General features: G+C 34.8%; 1 protein-coding gene across 2 annotated transcripts in view; it reads left to right on the top strand.

Annotated features, from left to right (window-relative positions):
- LOC149136609 (uncharacterized) overlaps positions 1-19,407 on the top strand; it is a 112,630-nt gene that overhangs the window by 85,160 nt on the left and 8,063 nt on the right. For both annotated transcript variants that reach the window (XM_089349310.1, XM_089349309.1), the window contains exons 3-4: positions 8,519-9,275; positions 9,574-9,703. The gene's annotated coding sequence lies outside the window, so the exon portion shown is untranslated. The remainder of the gene's footprint in view (positions 1-8,518; positions 9,276-9,573; positions 9,704-19,407) is intronic.

Here is a 19,407-nt window from a genome sequence, read left to right as displayed (position 1 = left end):
CTGGTGCATAATATATCAACTCTGAAAAGATGAAAGGTAAAGTCAGCTTAAGTGGAATTTGAACTCTGAACATAAAAACCCACAAGAAATGCTACTAAGCACTTTGTCTGACATGCTAACAATTCTGTTAGTTCACCACATTCATGATAATAACAATAATAATAATAATATGAGAAAGCAACCATACTCTGGGATATGTCAATAAAGATAGAGAAATCAAGGACAATAGACCAGATATAGTGGTCAGAGATCACCAAGAAAAAAATGCCTCCTAAATGATGTATCAATACCAACAGGTGACAATGTATCTCTAAAAGAAACAGAGAAACTCTCAAAATACAAAGATCTAGAAATAGTGGTAACCCAAATGTGGTGTCTAAAAACAGAAACAATCCTTATAATAATAGGTGCATTAGGTATGATTAAAAAACATGCAAATACATACATAACCAAAACATCAGGACTTACAAATGTATATAACATACAGAAAATAGCACCACTAGGCACCACACACGTCCTATGTAAAGCACTTTCAATACAGTGAAAATAAGAGCACCACAATAAACTACAGCATGTGCTCAAGGTACACAGAGCTGCACTCAGAAATACAGTGAAAGCATGTGATAAAAATAAAACTACTGAATAATAATAATAATGACTTCTTTAGCATCAGTTGTGCTTCTCCGCAGTGCAAAGCCCGTATTTCATCTAATCTGATTCTGCTCCTAATTGACTGGGCTATAACTTTTCCATAACTTTTATGAACTGGTCCAGTGACTTGATGCCTCTGAAATTACTTCTATCTAAGGCATCTCCCTTGCCCTTGTAGCAGCTGACTATAATGCTGTCACCTATATAGTTAATAACCTGGTTAACTATATGGGTGACCAAATTGTATAACTTCTGAGAGACCAGAGGTTTTCCCTTTCTTCATATCCTTAATTGCTTTATTGTCAACTCGAATAGCTGACCCCTCTCTTGGGTTCACATAGGGAAGACTCTCTTTCTCCCATTCATTCTCCACATTTAATAGATTTTCACAGTAACACTTCCACATCTCTTTCTTTTCAGAGTCACTAAGTGCAAGCGCACCATTATCCATCTGTACACACTTCTGAGCCATTACATCTAATTCTCTCTGATACACTGTCAAGCAATCTGGAACACCTCAAGTCTTTGATCTTCATGCTGTAAGACATTGGTGTAGGAAGATGTCAGTGGCTGGGGAGCTGACTGGAACTTGGGAGCTGAGCAGAAGAGGAAGGGTGCGCAGGTGACATGCACACAGGTGGGGGAAGATTGTGCCCTTTTTTGATTGGGGAAGCCGTGAGTGCAGGACGTGTCAGTGCTTCGTCGAGGTGAGGGAAAGCAGCTGCTATTTTTAGCGTTTCGGGATGGGTCACGTGGAAGGATATGTTACTACCCAACAGGTTTGTGCCAACAAAGAGAAAGTAGGTGTCTTACTTCTAATCTCCTGCATTCACTACAAGCTATTTCAGCGCTCCACATAAGACGTCACCATGATGGCAGCTAAAATTAGGATCACCAGCGACGTTATCAGGCCCTTTAATGGTGAGGACGATGTAGTGGCCTAGATGCATAAAATCAGGCTTGTGGCGAGATTGCAAGGCATTAGCGACGTAGCGAGCCTTATGGCACTTTATTTGGAAGGGAGCACATTGACTTTATATCTTGAGATGGATGAAGAAGAACAACTGAGCGAGGAAAAGATTGAGCAACATCTGAAACAGACTTACACCGCATGTGAGTATACAGCCTTTGTTAAGCTGGGAATGATTAGATGGATGGGGAGAGCAGGTAGATGAATACAAGGCAGAGGTGTGTAGGCTGGCCATGCTGGATGGGTTTACGGGAGAAGGCCTGGACAGAGCAGCAATACTGGCATTCATGAGTGGGTTCCCTGACGATGTAAGGATTCGATTGCAGCAATTGCCCAGGGACAAAAAGATGGCACTGAGCGAACTTGTAGCTCAAGCTCGTGTGTTGACGTGAAACACTGGATGGAAGGTGATAGCGATGGTGGTAACGGAGGCGCATAATGACGGACAACGGCCGGAGAAAGATGCGAAGAAGCCTACCATGCAACGACAGTGGCCGTTCTCAGGCCAGTGTTTTAAATGTCAGGGGTCATAAATGGCGAGGTAGTGTATGCAACCAGGGCCCATCTGCTATCGATGCAGGAAGTCAGGGCACATCACCCATGATTGCGACCAGGGAAACGACCATGGGGAAGTTGCTGCCTCTTTCCCCACAAACAAGTAGAGGTGCTTGTGGAGACACTGCTTGTAACTGATGTCGAGGCTGAGGGGAAGACGTTGAAGGCCCTCATGGATACGGGTTGCACAACCACCCTTGTGACTCCAAGGGTGACAAAGAAATGGTATGAGGCAAGTAGCGTCCAGGTGGTCAACGGCAGCGAAATCCTTATCCCATGAAAGGAGGAGATGGTGCAGCCAACAAAGGGAAAAGTCAGACCGGTGCTGGACTTTAGAGAACTGAACGACCATATATCGTGCCACACGGGAGGCAAGGTGACAGACGTTTGCGGTGAGACATTACGTATGTGGAGACAGTCGATCAAGGCAGCGACAACTGCCGACTTGAAGTTGGCATATTTGCAGCTCCATGTGAGTGACAATCTGTGGCGCTATCAGCTGGTGCGGTACAAGGGCCAGACATACTGTTTAACCAGGCTGGGTTTCAGACTGAATTCCGCTCCAAAGATCATGGTGACGGTGCTCAAGTCCATCCTAGGGAAAGAGGACAAGATAAGAAAGGCCACCAGTTCCTACATAAACAACATTTTGGTGGACGAGACTAGTGCCAGCCACCAAGGTAGTGAGACATCTGGAGAAGTTTGGGCTGATTGTGCAGCTACCTGTGTCAATGGCGTGGGGAGCTGCACTGGGGCTGAAGCTACGAAGAGATAGATCAGGTGAGTTGGTGTTCCAAAGAGGAAATGAAATCCCAGAGCTGAGTTCCAGCGTCAGCAGGAGAGAGCTGTTCTCAGTGTGTGGGAAGTTGGTTGGTCACTACCCAATCACTGGATGGCTGCGCACAGCATGCAGTTACACCAAGAGATGAGCGGACGGGGAGAGTTGGGGACGACAAGGTGGTAGGGGGTGGTGGCGATGATGTGGGAAATCCTAGAGAGGACAAGAGCGGAAGACCCGGTCAGGGGGAAATGGTATTTGCCCAAGACAGAATGCAGGACCATTTGGTGTGATGCTAGCAGTACAGTGATAGGGGTTGTGTTGGAGATCGAAGGTGTTGAGGTGGAGGATGCAGCCTGGCTACAGAAAGCAGACAACTTTAACCACATCAATGTCGCCGAATTAGACGCGGTGTTGAAGGGGTTGAACTTGACCCAGAAATGGGGGCTGTGCTCAATTGAAATCTGGACGGATTTGGCCACCATGCTTGGCTGGGTAGGATCGGTGATCACCAGTGAGGGGAGAGTTCGGATGAAAGGTGCTACAGAGATGTTGGTGAAGTACCACCTAGGAGTTCTACTAGAGCTGATTGCTGAGTTTGGACTGAAGCTGAACTTGGTTTCCATGCCTTCAGAGAGAAACAGGGCAGATGCATTGACCAGGGTGAAAAGGGTGTGGTTGGAGGAGCCAAAGGAGGCAAAGAAAGGGATAGCTGTGGCATGTCGGTTGGATGACTCCGAACTGAAGAGACTACATCCTATGCATCATTTGTGGGTGGAAAGGACCCTGTATCTTGCAAAGATGTTTGATGCAGACGTCACTAGGAGAAGCATCCAGAAAGTGGTCGGGAGCTGTGGCAGGTGCCAGTCCATTGACCCTGCTCCATGTGGGCATGAACAAGGAAACCTTTCAGTAGAACACAACTAGAAGAGACTAGCTGTGGATGTGATGCACTACCGTCAGGGAATATATCTCTCCATGGTCAACTGCGGGCCGGATAGCCATTTGGAGGGAGATGAGGACAGGCATTGTTGATAAGATTGTGCAGATTTTGAACGGGATATTTTTAGAGAGGGGTCCCGTGGAAGAACTGCTAATGAACAACAGGGTGGCATTTCATTTGGAAGTGTTGAGGGATATGCTCAACTGGTGGAAAGTGCGTCACTTGTTCAGAGCGGTGTATAGGCTGAGTGGTAACGGAATCGTAGAGAGGCACCATCAGACAATCAAGGCCATGGTGGAAAGAGGGCACATTTCACCACTGGAAGCACTTTTCTGGTATAACATGTCTCTCCAATCCAGACAAGCTGAAGAATCTGTGCCACACAGAGCAGTATTTAAATATGAATGGAGGCATCCCAGTAAAGCACCGGAGTGCCACAAGGAAGAGAAGGAACCTGCCTGCATGAAAATAGGGGAGGAAGTTTGGGTTAAGCCAATGAAGGCACGCTGTATGTCTCAGTGGAGCAGAGGAACGGTGATGGCAGTCAGTTCCAGAAACGTCTCCATGGATGGAATGCTGCATCACGTTTTGGACCTTTGCAGGATTATCGCTTCGTCAGATGACAATTGTGGAGGGGAGGAGAAAGAAGTGCTTAGCTTGAGGAGATCTTGATGCGTAAGGTTGGATGGTGGACTTCAACGTGGAGTAGGGGGAGATGTGGGATGACGTCAGTGGCTGGGGAACTGACCAGAAGAGGAAGGGCACACAGGTGATGCACGCACAGGCAGGGGAAGATTGCACCCTTTTTCAGGGAAGCCGTGAGTGCAAGACGTGTCAGTGCTTTGTTGAGGTGAGGGAAAGCAGCTGCTATTTTTAGCATTTCAGGACAGACTACATGGAAGGATACGTTACTACCCGACAGGTTTGCACCAACGAAGAGAAGGTAGGTGTCTTACTTCCAATCTCCTGCATTCACTACAATTGGTAAACCTCTTTCTTCCTACTTCTGCCCTTGTTAGATAAACCTATCACCTAGCTTTCCTCTTGACCACTTGATATTGCTCTTTGCTGCCTCCATTTCTTCAGTCTTTTCAACCCTATCTCTTATTTCACATTCTCTTGATTTATCAGTTTATTGCAACAAATACTGGATCTCTCACTCTCTGCCATACATTCATATTGGAGGGGTAAAATTCTATATTATTTGGGTATACTATTTGGAGATAAGCATTTATATCGTTTATCTGTCCTTTCCAGTTTATACTTGTCAAAATATTCAGTGGACTACCCATGCAACATTATCACAATGCTTTGTATCTGTGTTGAGGTAAGTGGCAGCATTCACATAGCAAATGTGCACACTTCTCTGTTTTGGAAAGAGTCAGTTATTTTGTTTTTATGGAATTCAATATAGTTTTTTTTTTGTTTTTATGAACCTGTTCTTGCTCCCTAAATTTTTAGTAACAACCCAATTTTTAGTAACAACCAAGATTTATCCATGCTTACATACTCATTCATCTCTCTGAAAAAGATGGCCATAGGTCAAAACAGCCTGGTAGCCTCTATGGGGTAACTTGACCTTCTAGAAATAGTAGCAGAATTCTTCTCAAATCATGCTTTACTATCTTAAGCAAGGAAAGAACATGTAGCGAATAAAAAGATTGTGTGTAGAGATAACAACAATGATGAATTATATTAAATTTTTCCCTTCATTTCTTACATTCAAATATAGACTTGCTAAAACAAATCAATGGTGATAACACTATACACAATTTGAGAATATATGTAAAATTGGACAGAGTTCAAACATAATAAATGTAACAGATCTTAATTCACAACAACAATCAAAGCAAATTTACATAAATGTTTTTGTGAGACTCAGTGTAGTTGTTTTCATGTTTTACAGTCAACTGGATAATGTGTGTAGAAAAAGATGTTCAAACAGACTTTTTTGTTTCTTTGTAAAGCCAATTAAATAATATGCTGTATAAATGTACGTGTGTGTGTGTGTGTGTGTGTGTGTGTGTGTGTGTGTGTGTGTGCATGCACGCACGCGCGAGTGTGTGTGTTTAAATGTCTTGCAAAATCAGTCATATGATATGTTGTAGAATTGTACTGTTTCCTTTTTATTGTTCCACATGTGCCTGCAGATCATAACACCGAAGCAGAAGAGAGAAAAGTTAACATTACTATTTATCAAAGTGGTCCCAATAGATATCACCAAAAATTTCACTTGAGATAGTTGAAAGAAAATTTATTCTGTTCCATGTTCTCAAATGTGCTTACTTTATTGTTTCTTTTGGGAAGACAAAAAGAACTGGGAACTTCAGCTGCTAACTTATCTGATGCTCAGTGAATGAAACAAAAGAAAACAGTCCGCAGCAAACAGTTTGATTTTTAAAGGATTTTTAGCCCACTAATTTAATATTATGTTCGGTCATTCTTCGATTGCTATTAGAATCAATCCAGTGAGGAACAACAACAACTCGTGTGAAATTGTGAAGACTTCATGTACCTGAGAAATTTATTCTGATACATGATGAGAGCATTTACACAGCGTGTACATTATCATTCAATAGAACAGAAGGGAATTTGAATAAGGGAATGTTTTCATCTTGCAATATTCCATGATTAGTGAAGGGGATTGAAGAAGATTCATTCACCAAAAGGTTGACTCATAGCTGGAATAGAGATGGAGAACACCATAGCTAGTTGCAGGCAATGTGCAAGAGAAAGAGAGTGTGACCTGTCCATGCAGGTCTTTTTATAACTAGGTAACAAGTACCATCTCGTTGCTAGCAATGTGACAGGGGAGATAATTATAGCTGACTGCCGTTGAAACCTGATGTCACTGATTCAAATAAGGTTGCCTACAGATTTCTCTTTAAACAATTAAAAGGTGGCTCACAGTTTACTTGTTTCTGATTAGTAGAAAATTAACATATAACAAAATAGTGAATCTGTCCATAGCCAAATGGATTTATTACAGACACATTTCATAACATAGTCCTACATAGCCTTAGAAAGACTAACTGATCACAGCTAGAATGCCTTTCCTCAATCAAGGTTGACATAGAGCTAAACAGCATTAGCTGTCCATATATTTTTCTTTTCTAAATCTCTGTATTTGTTTTCAAGATATATTTTCTTAAATTTCCCTGCTGCCATATTCTTCAACCTTAAATCTATTCAAGCTTTCCTAATATTTTCCTACAGCACTCTTACACTATTCTTTACATAACATACTACATTATTTTCCGTAAGACGTGTACATTCTTCACAATAAATTAATCCCTTCCCATTTTATTATTTTTTTTTACAGAATTTATAGACCCAATAGACACCACTTTGAGGATTTTTGAGTTTTATCTAAACTAACATTCTCTTCTTTATTCCATCTTAGCAATCCTCAAGTTTACTTCAAAAGAGATGTAGCCTATGCAATGATGAAAAGTGACTGTTTGTCATTTAGAATTAAGCACCAAAAGTAAAAGAGTCATGCTTTTATCCTGGAAGATTTTTATACTCTATCATAAGATAATTTTGTTTTCCATTTATTTACACTCTTTGCAATAACTTTCTTTATTCTCTTTTATTTCTATTATCTCTGAACATTTTATTATCCTAAAATGAGGGTTTATGTCATAAGATGTCATGATTCATGCCATTGTGAGGTATGTATATTTCTTGAATTTGTGGAGCAAAAATTTATCAGAAATTGGTCGTTTGCATCTTTACTCTTACTTAAGAATGTTTTCTACTCTACTGGTAACATAACCTGGCTGTCAACTATCATTTGTATAGTATCTGTCAATTGTCTACTACATTGCCTTTGGATTGTTCAAGCATACACAGTCTATTCTACTAAATGTTCTCTACCATATTGATAGCATTCAATTATTTGTGGCAGCCAGTCAGTTTTTAAGACCAATACATTTGTAATCTTCAGTACTATGAACTTTCGAGTGAGGGATTTTACTTCAGCATATTTTCATCTGCTCTTCTTGTGGTATTAAACTGAAGCTATGGTGAAGGCGGAAGTGGGAGAGTGGATAGGCCCTGTCAGGAGTCCCTGAGGATGGAAGTGCTGAAGAAAGCACACACAGCAGAGACAGGAAGACGGAAGAGTGCAGCCAGACAGTGTAGCGTGGCGCCAAATTCATAACAGCCTGCAATATGATGTAATGTCGTATTGCTGAGGAAATATGATTGTCGTTTTCCCATTGGTTGAAATAACTGCTCATATTTGAATTCTGAGAATTAGTAAAAGAATATTTTTATGAAATTTCTATTCTTGAAAGTCAAATTGAGCAGTTATAATAACCCTGGATTTTGGGGAAAACTTGAGTGCCTGTGCTTGTCTAAATTAATCTACGTCTCTCAAGTCCAGAGTGATGGTTGTTACCATGAAAAAAACTTTGTAAAAGTCCGACACCTATTTTGGTTGTCGTGTTTCATTAGTTAAGCTAAAAAAATTAGCTAGGAAAATAATATATGTAATAACGTATATAAATAAAATATATAAAATGATATTTCATCTTTCTTCAATTCTTCCCAACCTGTTTAACATATTTAATTCTGCTTAATAATCTGTAACGTCTTTTTTTTTTCCAACATGCAGCCCGACATTCCCATGGACGTTTGCAAAATGGTGACCCAGCGCCAGCTTTATGACCAACTGCTCTTTCTCCTTTTCACTAGTTATTTCATCCTTTATCGTCTATTTTGTCTTACACAAAATGACTGGTGGGGGGCTTTGTATCATACTTCTCTCTCTCTCTGTTATATATACATAAATGTGGACGTAGTGGATAACAGCTAGCCTTCGGCTGCACTTTTGGACCCTGTTGTGTCCATCACTCTGATTGGCTGGTATTGGTGCATTTTTATCTCCTGTTCTATTCTGCACCAAGATGCAACTCAACCAATCACAGCCTTCAGATAACCCCAGTTTGAGCCAACAGGATATTATAAATAGCTAGCTTTTCACTGTCACAGTTTTATCAGCCTTCTCAGCTCCAGACCTTCTGAGGTCTAGCCGCTGACCACAGAGCACACAGCCAGTTCCAGCAATGACAACAGCAGCCTCATGGAGAACACCAACACTTTGTCCAGCATTCAGGACCTCCATCTACGTCGCCTCCAGCTTCTTGATGTCTCACCAACAGCACCCACACAAGTTCTATCACCTCACTGTTTGTGAATTACTTCACCATGGTTAACAGTGAATACAACCTGCGAGACTTCCTGTCTCAAGTAACCAGCCGCAGCATTAAAACCTCAACTTCTCATGACATGTGCCTTCTTCCCAGCTCTGCATTACTGCCACAACTTCTTGATACAGCACCTCAACCACTGTGTACCTTGAATACGAACTGGTATTTACCATCCTTGTATCTGGACTTTCTTCTAACATCCTTCTAGTCTCTTTTCTATGCTCTGTATTTCTCGCACACACATACACACGTTTGTATACACATACATCCAGTTTATATGATGGCCGGTCTATTATTGTGTTTATTATGTCACATTCACACACACAGACACACATGTTGACATATCAATAAAACCTTCTCTTAAACAATCTACCAGTTGTGTCTCTTTCCTTTTGGCACTTATACTCATTTATCCTCTTTTCATATTTTTTATTTGTATCGCCCGTGCGATGTGCTAAAGGAGCCATTCCTCGTCACCATCTCCTGATTGCATGGTCCTTACAACACCATAAAGTCAAGATGTCCATGTATGACCAAGGGAAGGCAACGACCATGTGGGTGGTGAGAGAACATTCCCTCCAAATCAACAGGTAAGAAAGCCTCAGTTCTCCTTTTTCCTAATTTCCCTTTCATACCACAAACTATTTCAGCTCATTGCGTAGTGTCAAAAAAATAATTTGTCCATGGTAAAATATGGTATCGAAAATTAGACTCGGCAATGACATGTTGAGACCATTCTCTGGCCAAGGTGATGTGGTGGCCTGGATAAAGAAGGTGAAGCTGGTAGCAAAATTACAGGGGATACAGGACATAGCCAGCCTCCTACCATTGTATTTAGAAGGTAGCGCGCTGAGCCTGTATCTAGAGATGTCAGAAAACAATCAGCAAAAGATCAAAAAGATCAAGGAATGGCTGAAAGTTGCTTACATGGAGGGAGCCTTTAAGGTGTGTAGTAAGCTTGGCAGTGTGAGGTGGACCAGAGAACAGGTCGACGATTACACGAGTGAGATTAGGAGATTGGTGGCTTTAGCAGGGATTTCCAGCGAGGCAATAGAGAGTGTTGTGAGGCTGGCCTTTGTGACTGGATTTCCCAATCACATCTCAATAAGTTTGCAGCAGCTACCGGGTATCCACTCCATGCCGGTGAGCGAGTTGATAGAGCTAACTCATGTCATGACTCAGAACAACACACGTGATGTAGTTTGTACAATGACAGAGATGAAAACGATGAAGAGGCGAATAGAAACTAACTGGAAGAAGAATGAGGTGAGGGAAGCTGGGCGAATGATGAAGGGACCATGTTTCAGGTGTCAGGGTCCTCATACAGACAGAGACTGCACTGTGCTGAAACCAGAAGTGGTGTGCTACCGGTGTGATCAGCCTGAGTACATTGTATAGATGTGTTTAGAACATCTCATAAGCGGATTTTCCTAACAATCGTTATGTGCTACACCCCAACAAATGATGCTGATGAATTAGCAAAAGTTGAATTTTATGATACTCTGCAGAGCGTAATTGAAAAACGGACTGAGAAAGAATTGATAATGGTTATGGGTAATTTCAACGCAAAAGTCAGAAACATTAATTTAGGATATGAAGCCATTATGGGAAAACATGGTTTAGGAAGCATGAATGCAAATTGCCAGTTATTTGCCAATTTTTGCGCAAATAACAAGTTGGTCATTGGAGGAACTTTATTTCCACACAAAGACTTTCACAAAGCTACATGGATATCGCCAGATCTGAAAACGCAAAATCAGATCGATCACATCTGTGTAAGCTGCAAGTTCAGGAGATCACTGTTAGATGTTAGGGTAAAAAGAGGGACTGACGCAGCCTCCAACCACCACCTACTATTTGGCAAACTACAACTGAAGTTAAGGGCTTAAAAAAGAGGAATGTAAGGTTCAACGAAAATACAATGTTGATTTACTAAAACACAAAGACACCCAAATAAAATACAGAAAAGCATTATCATGCAAATCAATGCAAGTAAAAATGATGCAAGGCAACACAATTGAACATACTTGGTTGAAAATTAAGGATGCTTTTATTTCATTATTAGAAGAATGTATAGGGTGTGTAAACAAAAAGAATAAGGCATTGATATCAGAAGAGACACTAACAGCCATAGAAGTAAGAAGCTAAAGGAAAAATTACTATCGGCAAGCTTAGAAGTAGAGATAAATAGATGTCAGGGAAATTACAACCAACAAAATAAGAAAGTTTAAAAACTCCGCGTTGGAGGGTTAAAGGCAAGAAAGAAAGAACTATATATAGGCACAGGCGTGATTGTTTGATAAGAATTGTGCTTCCCAACCACATGGTTCCAGGTTCATCCCACTGCGTAGCACCTTGGACAAATGTCTTCTATTATAGCCTCAGGCTGACTGAAGCCTTGTGAATGTATTTAGTAGATGGAAACTAAAAGAAGCCCATTGTATGTGTGTGTGTGTGTGTGTGTGTGTGAGTGTGTATGTTTATATCTACGTGTGTGCTTTTATGTATGTGTTTATCCACCACCACCACTTGACAACTGTGTCAGTGTGTTTACACCCTCATAACTTAGTGGTTCAGCAAAAGATACCAATAGAATAAGTACTAGACAAACAAAATAAATACTAAGGTTGATTTGTTCAAGTAAAACCTTCAAGGAATTGCCCCATCATGGCCACAGTCATATGACTGAAACAAGTAAAAGATAAAAGATTGTTATGTCAAGAATCATGACACCCACTGTGAGAATGGACTGGCCGAACTCGTTAAGTAACAGCGTGTTTGACTGAGAGTGAGAAGTCGAAAGAAGTCAAAAGCAAGAAGTCAAAAGGTGTCATTCATGAGTTCATGGAGTCACGGGAAATTGTTGAGAAGTTGTTATAGCTCATTGAGAGTTGTTTTGGATTGGTTATAGTTGTTGGCAGAGCATTTGGGAATACATCAAGTGGAGACACTTAGTGTCTACCCCATTCCTTAGTATTTTATATCACTTTATTATTAGTGCATGACACAAGGTGACATATACAGAAACCATGTTACAAAAGAGATATATATACATTGGGGTAACAAGTGAGACTGTAACTGAAATGTGTTGGTGTGTGTAGATTATAGGTGTATGTGTGACAGCAATGTGTATGTGTACACTGTTTAAATATGTTGGTGAATATGGTGCAAGTTTTTCTTTTGTTAATAGGTGATGTTGGTGTGAGGTAGTTTTGAATGTGGGGACTGTTGGAATGTATAAGGTGGGTTGTATGTGTAAGTGTATGTGGAATGGGAAAAAGGGGGTTAAATGAAAAGAGGTTGGTAATTAAGAATGTTGTAGACTGAAGTCCAGCTCCAGATGAAGACATGAATCCAGAGGACCTCTGTGCAAAGTCAGTCTTAACACAGAGAGATGTTGAAGAAGGGAAGAAGGGAATGACTGAAACAAATAAGAGAAAAGAAAGAGAAATATATATATATATATATATATATATATATACAGAGAGAGAGAGAAATATATGTATATGTGTGTGTGTGTGTATATATGTATGTATGTGTGTGTATATGTATATATATATATATATATATATATATATATATATATATATATATATATATATATATATATATATGTAAGAACGACCGTGCGAACCCAAAAAGGAGAAATGGTGACGAATGGAAAAAACAGGACTCCTTTTATTTAAATGCGTCACACGGTCGAACACAAAAATTATATCAAGAGATGATATACAAATATGTTATACTACGATATCATAGTGATTTCGTAAATTGTCAGTAATGAAGACGATAGAAGGCAACCGCATGAGATGAATAACAGAAATATTTATTGTGACATTAAAATGTATGTCTGTGTGTGAGTGTGAATGCGACATAATGAAAACATAATAAAAGACAGACTGTCGTATAAAGAAAAGAGTGTGTGTGAGTGATACATGTATGTGTATGCGTTATATACAGCAGATAAAAAGAGTCAGTAACACGTGTGAGCATTTGCCGGTTTGTTGAGTACACAATAGGAAGAGTCTGTATGAAAGAAGTTAATGCGTGTGTGTGGCAGAGCGATCACTAGTTGTGATGTTGTGGCTTCCATGCCGGGCCGGGTTCTTGTTATACAGATGTTCGTCGCTGGCTGGGCTCTTGTCTATTATTTATCGTGGTGAAGAAGAATCACACAAACAGAATCGAAGAGAGAGAGATGTGCCGCGGTAGTTTCGTTGCTGGTGTACGTAGAAATCATGTTGATGATATTGGTGATGCTGGTGGCGAATCTTGTAGTTCGTAGTTAAAGTCGTGTTGACGCTGACGGCGATGATGCTGGTTAGTAATCATAGAGTCGTGTTGCTGATGGCGACGTCGGTGGTAGTCGTAGCTGGAGATGCTGTTGATGTAGTCGCTGGAACTGCTGCTGCTGATCTGTGTGGTACACGGAACAGGTCCCTAAGAGATCTGAACCGAGACCAATTTGCCGGGTATAATTTGGGCTATTTATAGTTGATGGTAGGCTCCCAAAGGCATCAGAAAAATACTCTATCACATGACCTTATTAGGGGCCGCAGTTGGTCAGTTTGCGTTCTGGCGGGAACGGTTCGAAGCAGTTGCCGCTTCAAATAATAATTAGTCATGTGATAACAGGGAAAGATGTTTTCCACTACGCCCGCGCTTGTTTATATATAATAGTGAGAAGATGGTTTGTTTGTAATTAATGGTGATAGGTAGTTTCACTACATATATATATATATATATATATATATATATATATATATATATATATATATATATATATATATATATATATATATATATAATAATAATAATAATATTAGGGACAAAATCCAAAATTACAGGTAAAAAACTCAATTAAAATCAATTTATAAAAAATTAAAACTAAATTGAGCCTTATAGATAAAGTATATATAAAATATATATAATATATATAATATAAAATATATAGTTTTAGGGAAAATAACCAATTTTCAAGAACTCATCGATGAAAATCCACTATCACATATAGAAAAATTAATAATTAAAAGCACAATAAATGAGTATAATATAAAGTAAAGTAAATATCATAAGATAAATATAATAAAAAGATTACACGTGTTTCATAACCAATTTTCAAATAGAAAAGAAATTAAATCGATTAAAATCAATTGAAATTATCGAAAATAAATTCTATTCAAAAATATAGCTACTCGTCAGATCGTAAGTAGAACTATAATTAGATATATATCTCAACCAACAATAAGTACCAAATGAATTAATATGAAATACTTATTATATAAAGATAGAAAAATTATGTAAAAAATATCATAATATCAAAATAATAACCATTCAATAATCATCCCTTCATCCATTATAATAACATGTATATTATATACAAAAAACATCTTACATAAATTATCATTGTTTTAAATACAAGTTGAACGAAGTTTAAGTTTAAAATAATAATGAAGATAAAATTAGTACATATTTAACCGGTGTAATAGTTAAAGCTATACTATTTAAAGCTAAAGACGTTTATTTAATTATAATTAAAGATCAATTGAATAATAGAAAAATACATGATTATTTATTTCTACAAACGTAATAATAAAAAATATGAATGAAAAAATTATGAATGGAAAAATTATGGATGAAAAAATTAGGAAAGAAAAATTATTAAGAATAAAAGATTAAACTTTATATATATATACAAAGTTTTGATTTTAAAAAACTTTAACGATATTATAAACTATAAAGATTAATAATTAATCAAATATTATTAATCAAAAATAATCGAAAATATATCAACACTATTCAAATCGAAGTTCTAATATTATGTTGAAATGAAACTATAACTTCTAAATAATTTAGTGTTAAATAAGTTATCTATTAAAAATAATCTATAAAGAACCAAATGAATAGTATAAAAACAAAAATACATATTATTTTCAAATAGTAGAAAATCTTTAGCAAAGTGAAAACAGTACTTATCCAAATTTTTCCGTAATTCAAACTGAAAACTAAGACGTTATCTAATAGCTATAGCGTTTTAAGCAAGAGTTCGCGCGAAAATACTACGTTAAAATAGAACGTTAAAATAGAGAATAGAATACGAAAGCATGAATGAAATAATAATAGTACTTAAATAAATGAATGAAAAATTTAAAATTTATATAACTAACAACATAAAAAGAACAAAAAACTATAGTTATCTTATAAAACATATTAATAAATATTAAATTCTAATATATAATAAATAAATAATAATACTAATAGTCGTAAATTAAATAATATTATGAAATAAACTAAAATACTACTATTGATTTAGTCTTATCAAAATCGTAGTGTCATTGTAATATAAAACCTTAAACTTACTAAAATATTAACCTACCAATAAAAACAAAATATAGCTACTAGAATAATTAAATAGATACCCCAACACACACCCTAATACATACATACATATATATATATACATACATATATATATATATATATATATATATATATATATATATATATATATATATATATATATATACATACTTATATATAAAACATATAAACATATATACATACGAATATACAAAATAATATACGTATATATACACAACATACACACATATATACACATAAACACTAATAAAAGCATATACATAAATAAAAACATACATACACATATATACATAAATACACACATATATATAAATACATATAACACATATAGACCAAAACATACACACTACCATATATATATATATACATAAATATATATCTACACATACACGCATACATATAAAAACAAATACACTCATACACACATATAATAAATAAAGAATAATATATATAAATACACACTCACCCTCCCATGCTCTCAAATATACATATTATATAGATACACATATACAGACATATATACATACATATAAAAATACACATATATACACAGAAAAAAACATGCATATACATATACATATATACATATACATATATACATATATATACATATATATATACACATATACATAAATATATATATACACTTATATATATATACCTACTAATTTATATAGACAAATTACACACACTCACATATATACTTATACCCATATATATACATATATATACACATTTACATAAGTACATACATAAATATACATATACATATACACAAAAATACTCATAACTATATATAAAAAAAAAATATACAAAATATACACACAAATAAAAATTCACTCAAATAAATATATAAATAAGGAATATTCTAAAACAAAACTACACTCACGCACTCACACGCACAATATATATAAATATACATCTATACTCACAAATATATATCTTTATACATACATGTAAATACAAATATACACTCAATATACACAAACATATATAAAAAAACAACACATATATATACACTTAAACCTATATAAATACATACGTAAACATATATACATACACCTAAAAATATACATACATACTAACGCATATAGACTAAAACACACACACTCATATATATACATATACATGCATATACACATACCCATATAAACAAAATAAATAAAAAATCATTAGCTAAAGTTTTTATATAAATAAAGTAGTTTATGTCTACATTTTATTTTTCGTTCATCAAAAGAATTAAGTAAATTATTATCCTTATGAAATAATATCTCTTTAAATTCATTATTACATAAATTACAAAAGTTATTACCTATATGATAAGATTTAGCTTTACAAACTATCTCCCATTTTAAAATATAGTTAATATTTTTAGCTTTAAGTTCCAAATATATTTACTGAGGCCAGTAGAATTAATTAAATTTCTATTCTTAAATGAGTGCATATGTTGAGCTACTCTTAATTTAATTTTATTAGAAGTCGAACCTATATAAATCTTATTTAAATTATAACCGTTATGTTTATTTTCATTCAATAATTTCACTATACATTTATACACTACATCTTTCAAATTACATTTATTATTAAAATTACATTTAGTTTTATCTAAACATGTACAATTAATTATATCCTGGTCAACATTATTACTATTAAAATTAATATTAAAATAATTATTAAATTTAAATTTGTAGTACTTATTTAACTTAAATTTATTAAAAGAAGAGATAATATTAGCAACATTATTAGTAGTGGAATAACCTACACCAAAATTATTTTTAGAAAAAATATAATGATATTTTTTATTATCTCTAAGGAATAAATCAATAACTTTAAAAACTTCTTTAATAATGTTAGTTTTAACTTGAACACCGTATGGAATAATTAACCAGAGTTTGTTCTTATTATAGATATTATTGAATTTATTATTAGTATTATTAAATTTATTATTATCATTAAAAAAATTAAAATAATATTTAAAATTGTTTCCATTAAAATTAAGTTTATGTTTAGGTAATTTATTATAATACCAATTATTCTTATTATTCTTATTATTACCTAAGAAGACATTATCATGAGTATAAAAGTTATGTTTATTAAAAAGGTCATTATTATTATAATTATTATTACTACAATTATAAAAATATTTCGGATTATTAAAAAATTTTATATTATTAGTATATCCCGCTTCTTGCAGGGCTTTATTATAATAAGGTGCATGTTTTTCAAAAATCTCTATATTAGAAGATAGTAAAGATATTCTCTTACCTATAGTAAATGTTAAGGATTTTTTAATTGAGGGTGGGTGATTGCTTTTAGCATGAATGTATTTAATATTTTCATTAATCTTATGGTAAGGTTGGGTATTACCAGTAGATAAATTAAAATTAGCATCTAAATAATTAACGTTATAATACTCATTATAAATAGTAATCTTTAAACCATTTCTTTTAAAAAAACTATGTCTTCTCTTCTTATATAATTCTAGTTGTCTATTAGTGCAATTTTTAGTAAGTAATAAAAGGTCATCCCTATATAAACCACCCTCCAATTTTAAGTTTTCAAGTTCAAGTTCAGATAATAAATATACACCTACTAAATCAGTTACCTGTGCTGAATCAGGCGCCCGCATTGGTATATCAAAATAATCTCTGGTATCTTTTCTAGCCCACAATTTATTATCATATTTAATCAATGATTTCCTAGCCATTTTAACTACTTTTATTTCATCGTTAGTCATACCTACTTTCTTCATAGCAAAAATTAGGGCCTTATTTAGTACAATTTCATTTATAGAAGAATAATAATTGTCAATATCAATTTGAATAAATTTATACCTATATTTATCATTAATACTATTAAACCAATTTAAAGTATCTACTGTGGAATTCCATAATTTAAGATAATTAATTCCATTTAATTTGTTAATATATTTATCTAAAATTATTTTACTTAATTTACCTAGATCTGACTTACAAGGACAAATAAGCCTAACTTTAGGGTCAGAATAAAAATTATCTTTATGGTCTTTTAAAGTAATTCTAGGGTGCATCGGTACATAAGGTTTTGTCTTACTATCAAGTTCGTATTTAAACATTATTAATTTAGAGGCCTTATTAATCAAATTTAAAGTATTTTCTGGAACTATCTTATATTTTTTATTAATTTCTTTCTCTAATAAATAATCATATAGTTTTACATCTAGTTTGTATAAGTTCCTAGTTTTATCAGATTGTACAATAATACCATCCATATTTCTAAATTGTTTAATTTTAATGGCTAAATTTCTTAAATAATCATTATGTCTATTTGGATATTTATGAAATTTAATATTTTTCACTACTTTCCAAATACTATCCTCTAAAATCTGTAAATCCCTATTATACGGTGGTTCTTTTCTGGATTTAAATTTAGAATTAATGTAATTTAAATTATCTACATCATGAACATTAGTAATATTATGAATATTATTAAAATAAGCTTTCCATTTCATTCTAGTAATAAATTCTTTAATATTATTAATAAATTTCAAAATATATTCCTTTCTAGATGGTATGGGGATTTCCTTCAAAGATGAATTCCAAAACAGTGGCTCAATCCTACCTGTAAATTCCATAATCAACGAAAAATTGAAAGTTAAATACAAACAACAAACGTTAATTATAAATTAGAAAATTATAATAATATTAGGGACAAAATCCAAAATTACAGGTAAAAAAACTCAATTAAAATCAATTTATAAAAAATTAAAATTAAATTGAGCCTTATATATAAAGTATATATAAAATATATAATTTATTTTCGATAATTTCAATTGATTTTAATCGATTTAAATTTCTTTTCTATTTGAAAATTGGTTATGAAACACGTGTAATCTTTTTATTATATTTATCTTATGATATTTACTTTACTTTAT

Source organism: Octopus bimaculoides, chromosome 3 (genome assembly GCF_046866305.1).
Source record: "Octopus bimaculoides isolate indiv1 chromosome 3, ASM4686630v1, whole genome shotgun sequence".
Taxonomy (NCBI): domain Eukaryota; kingdom Metazoa; phylum Mollusca; class Cephalopoda; order Octopoda; family Octopodidae; genus Octopus; species Octopus bimaculoides.
This window is presented reverse-complemented; position numbering and strand designations above follow the sequence as displayed.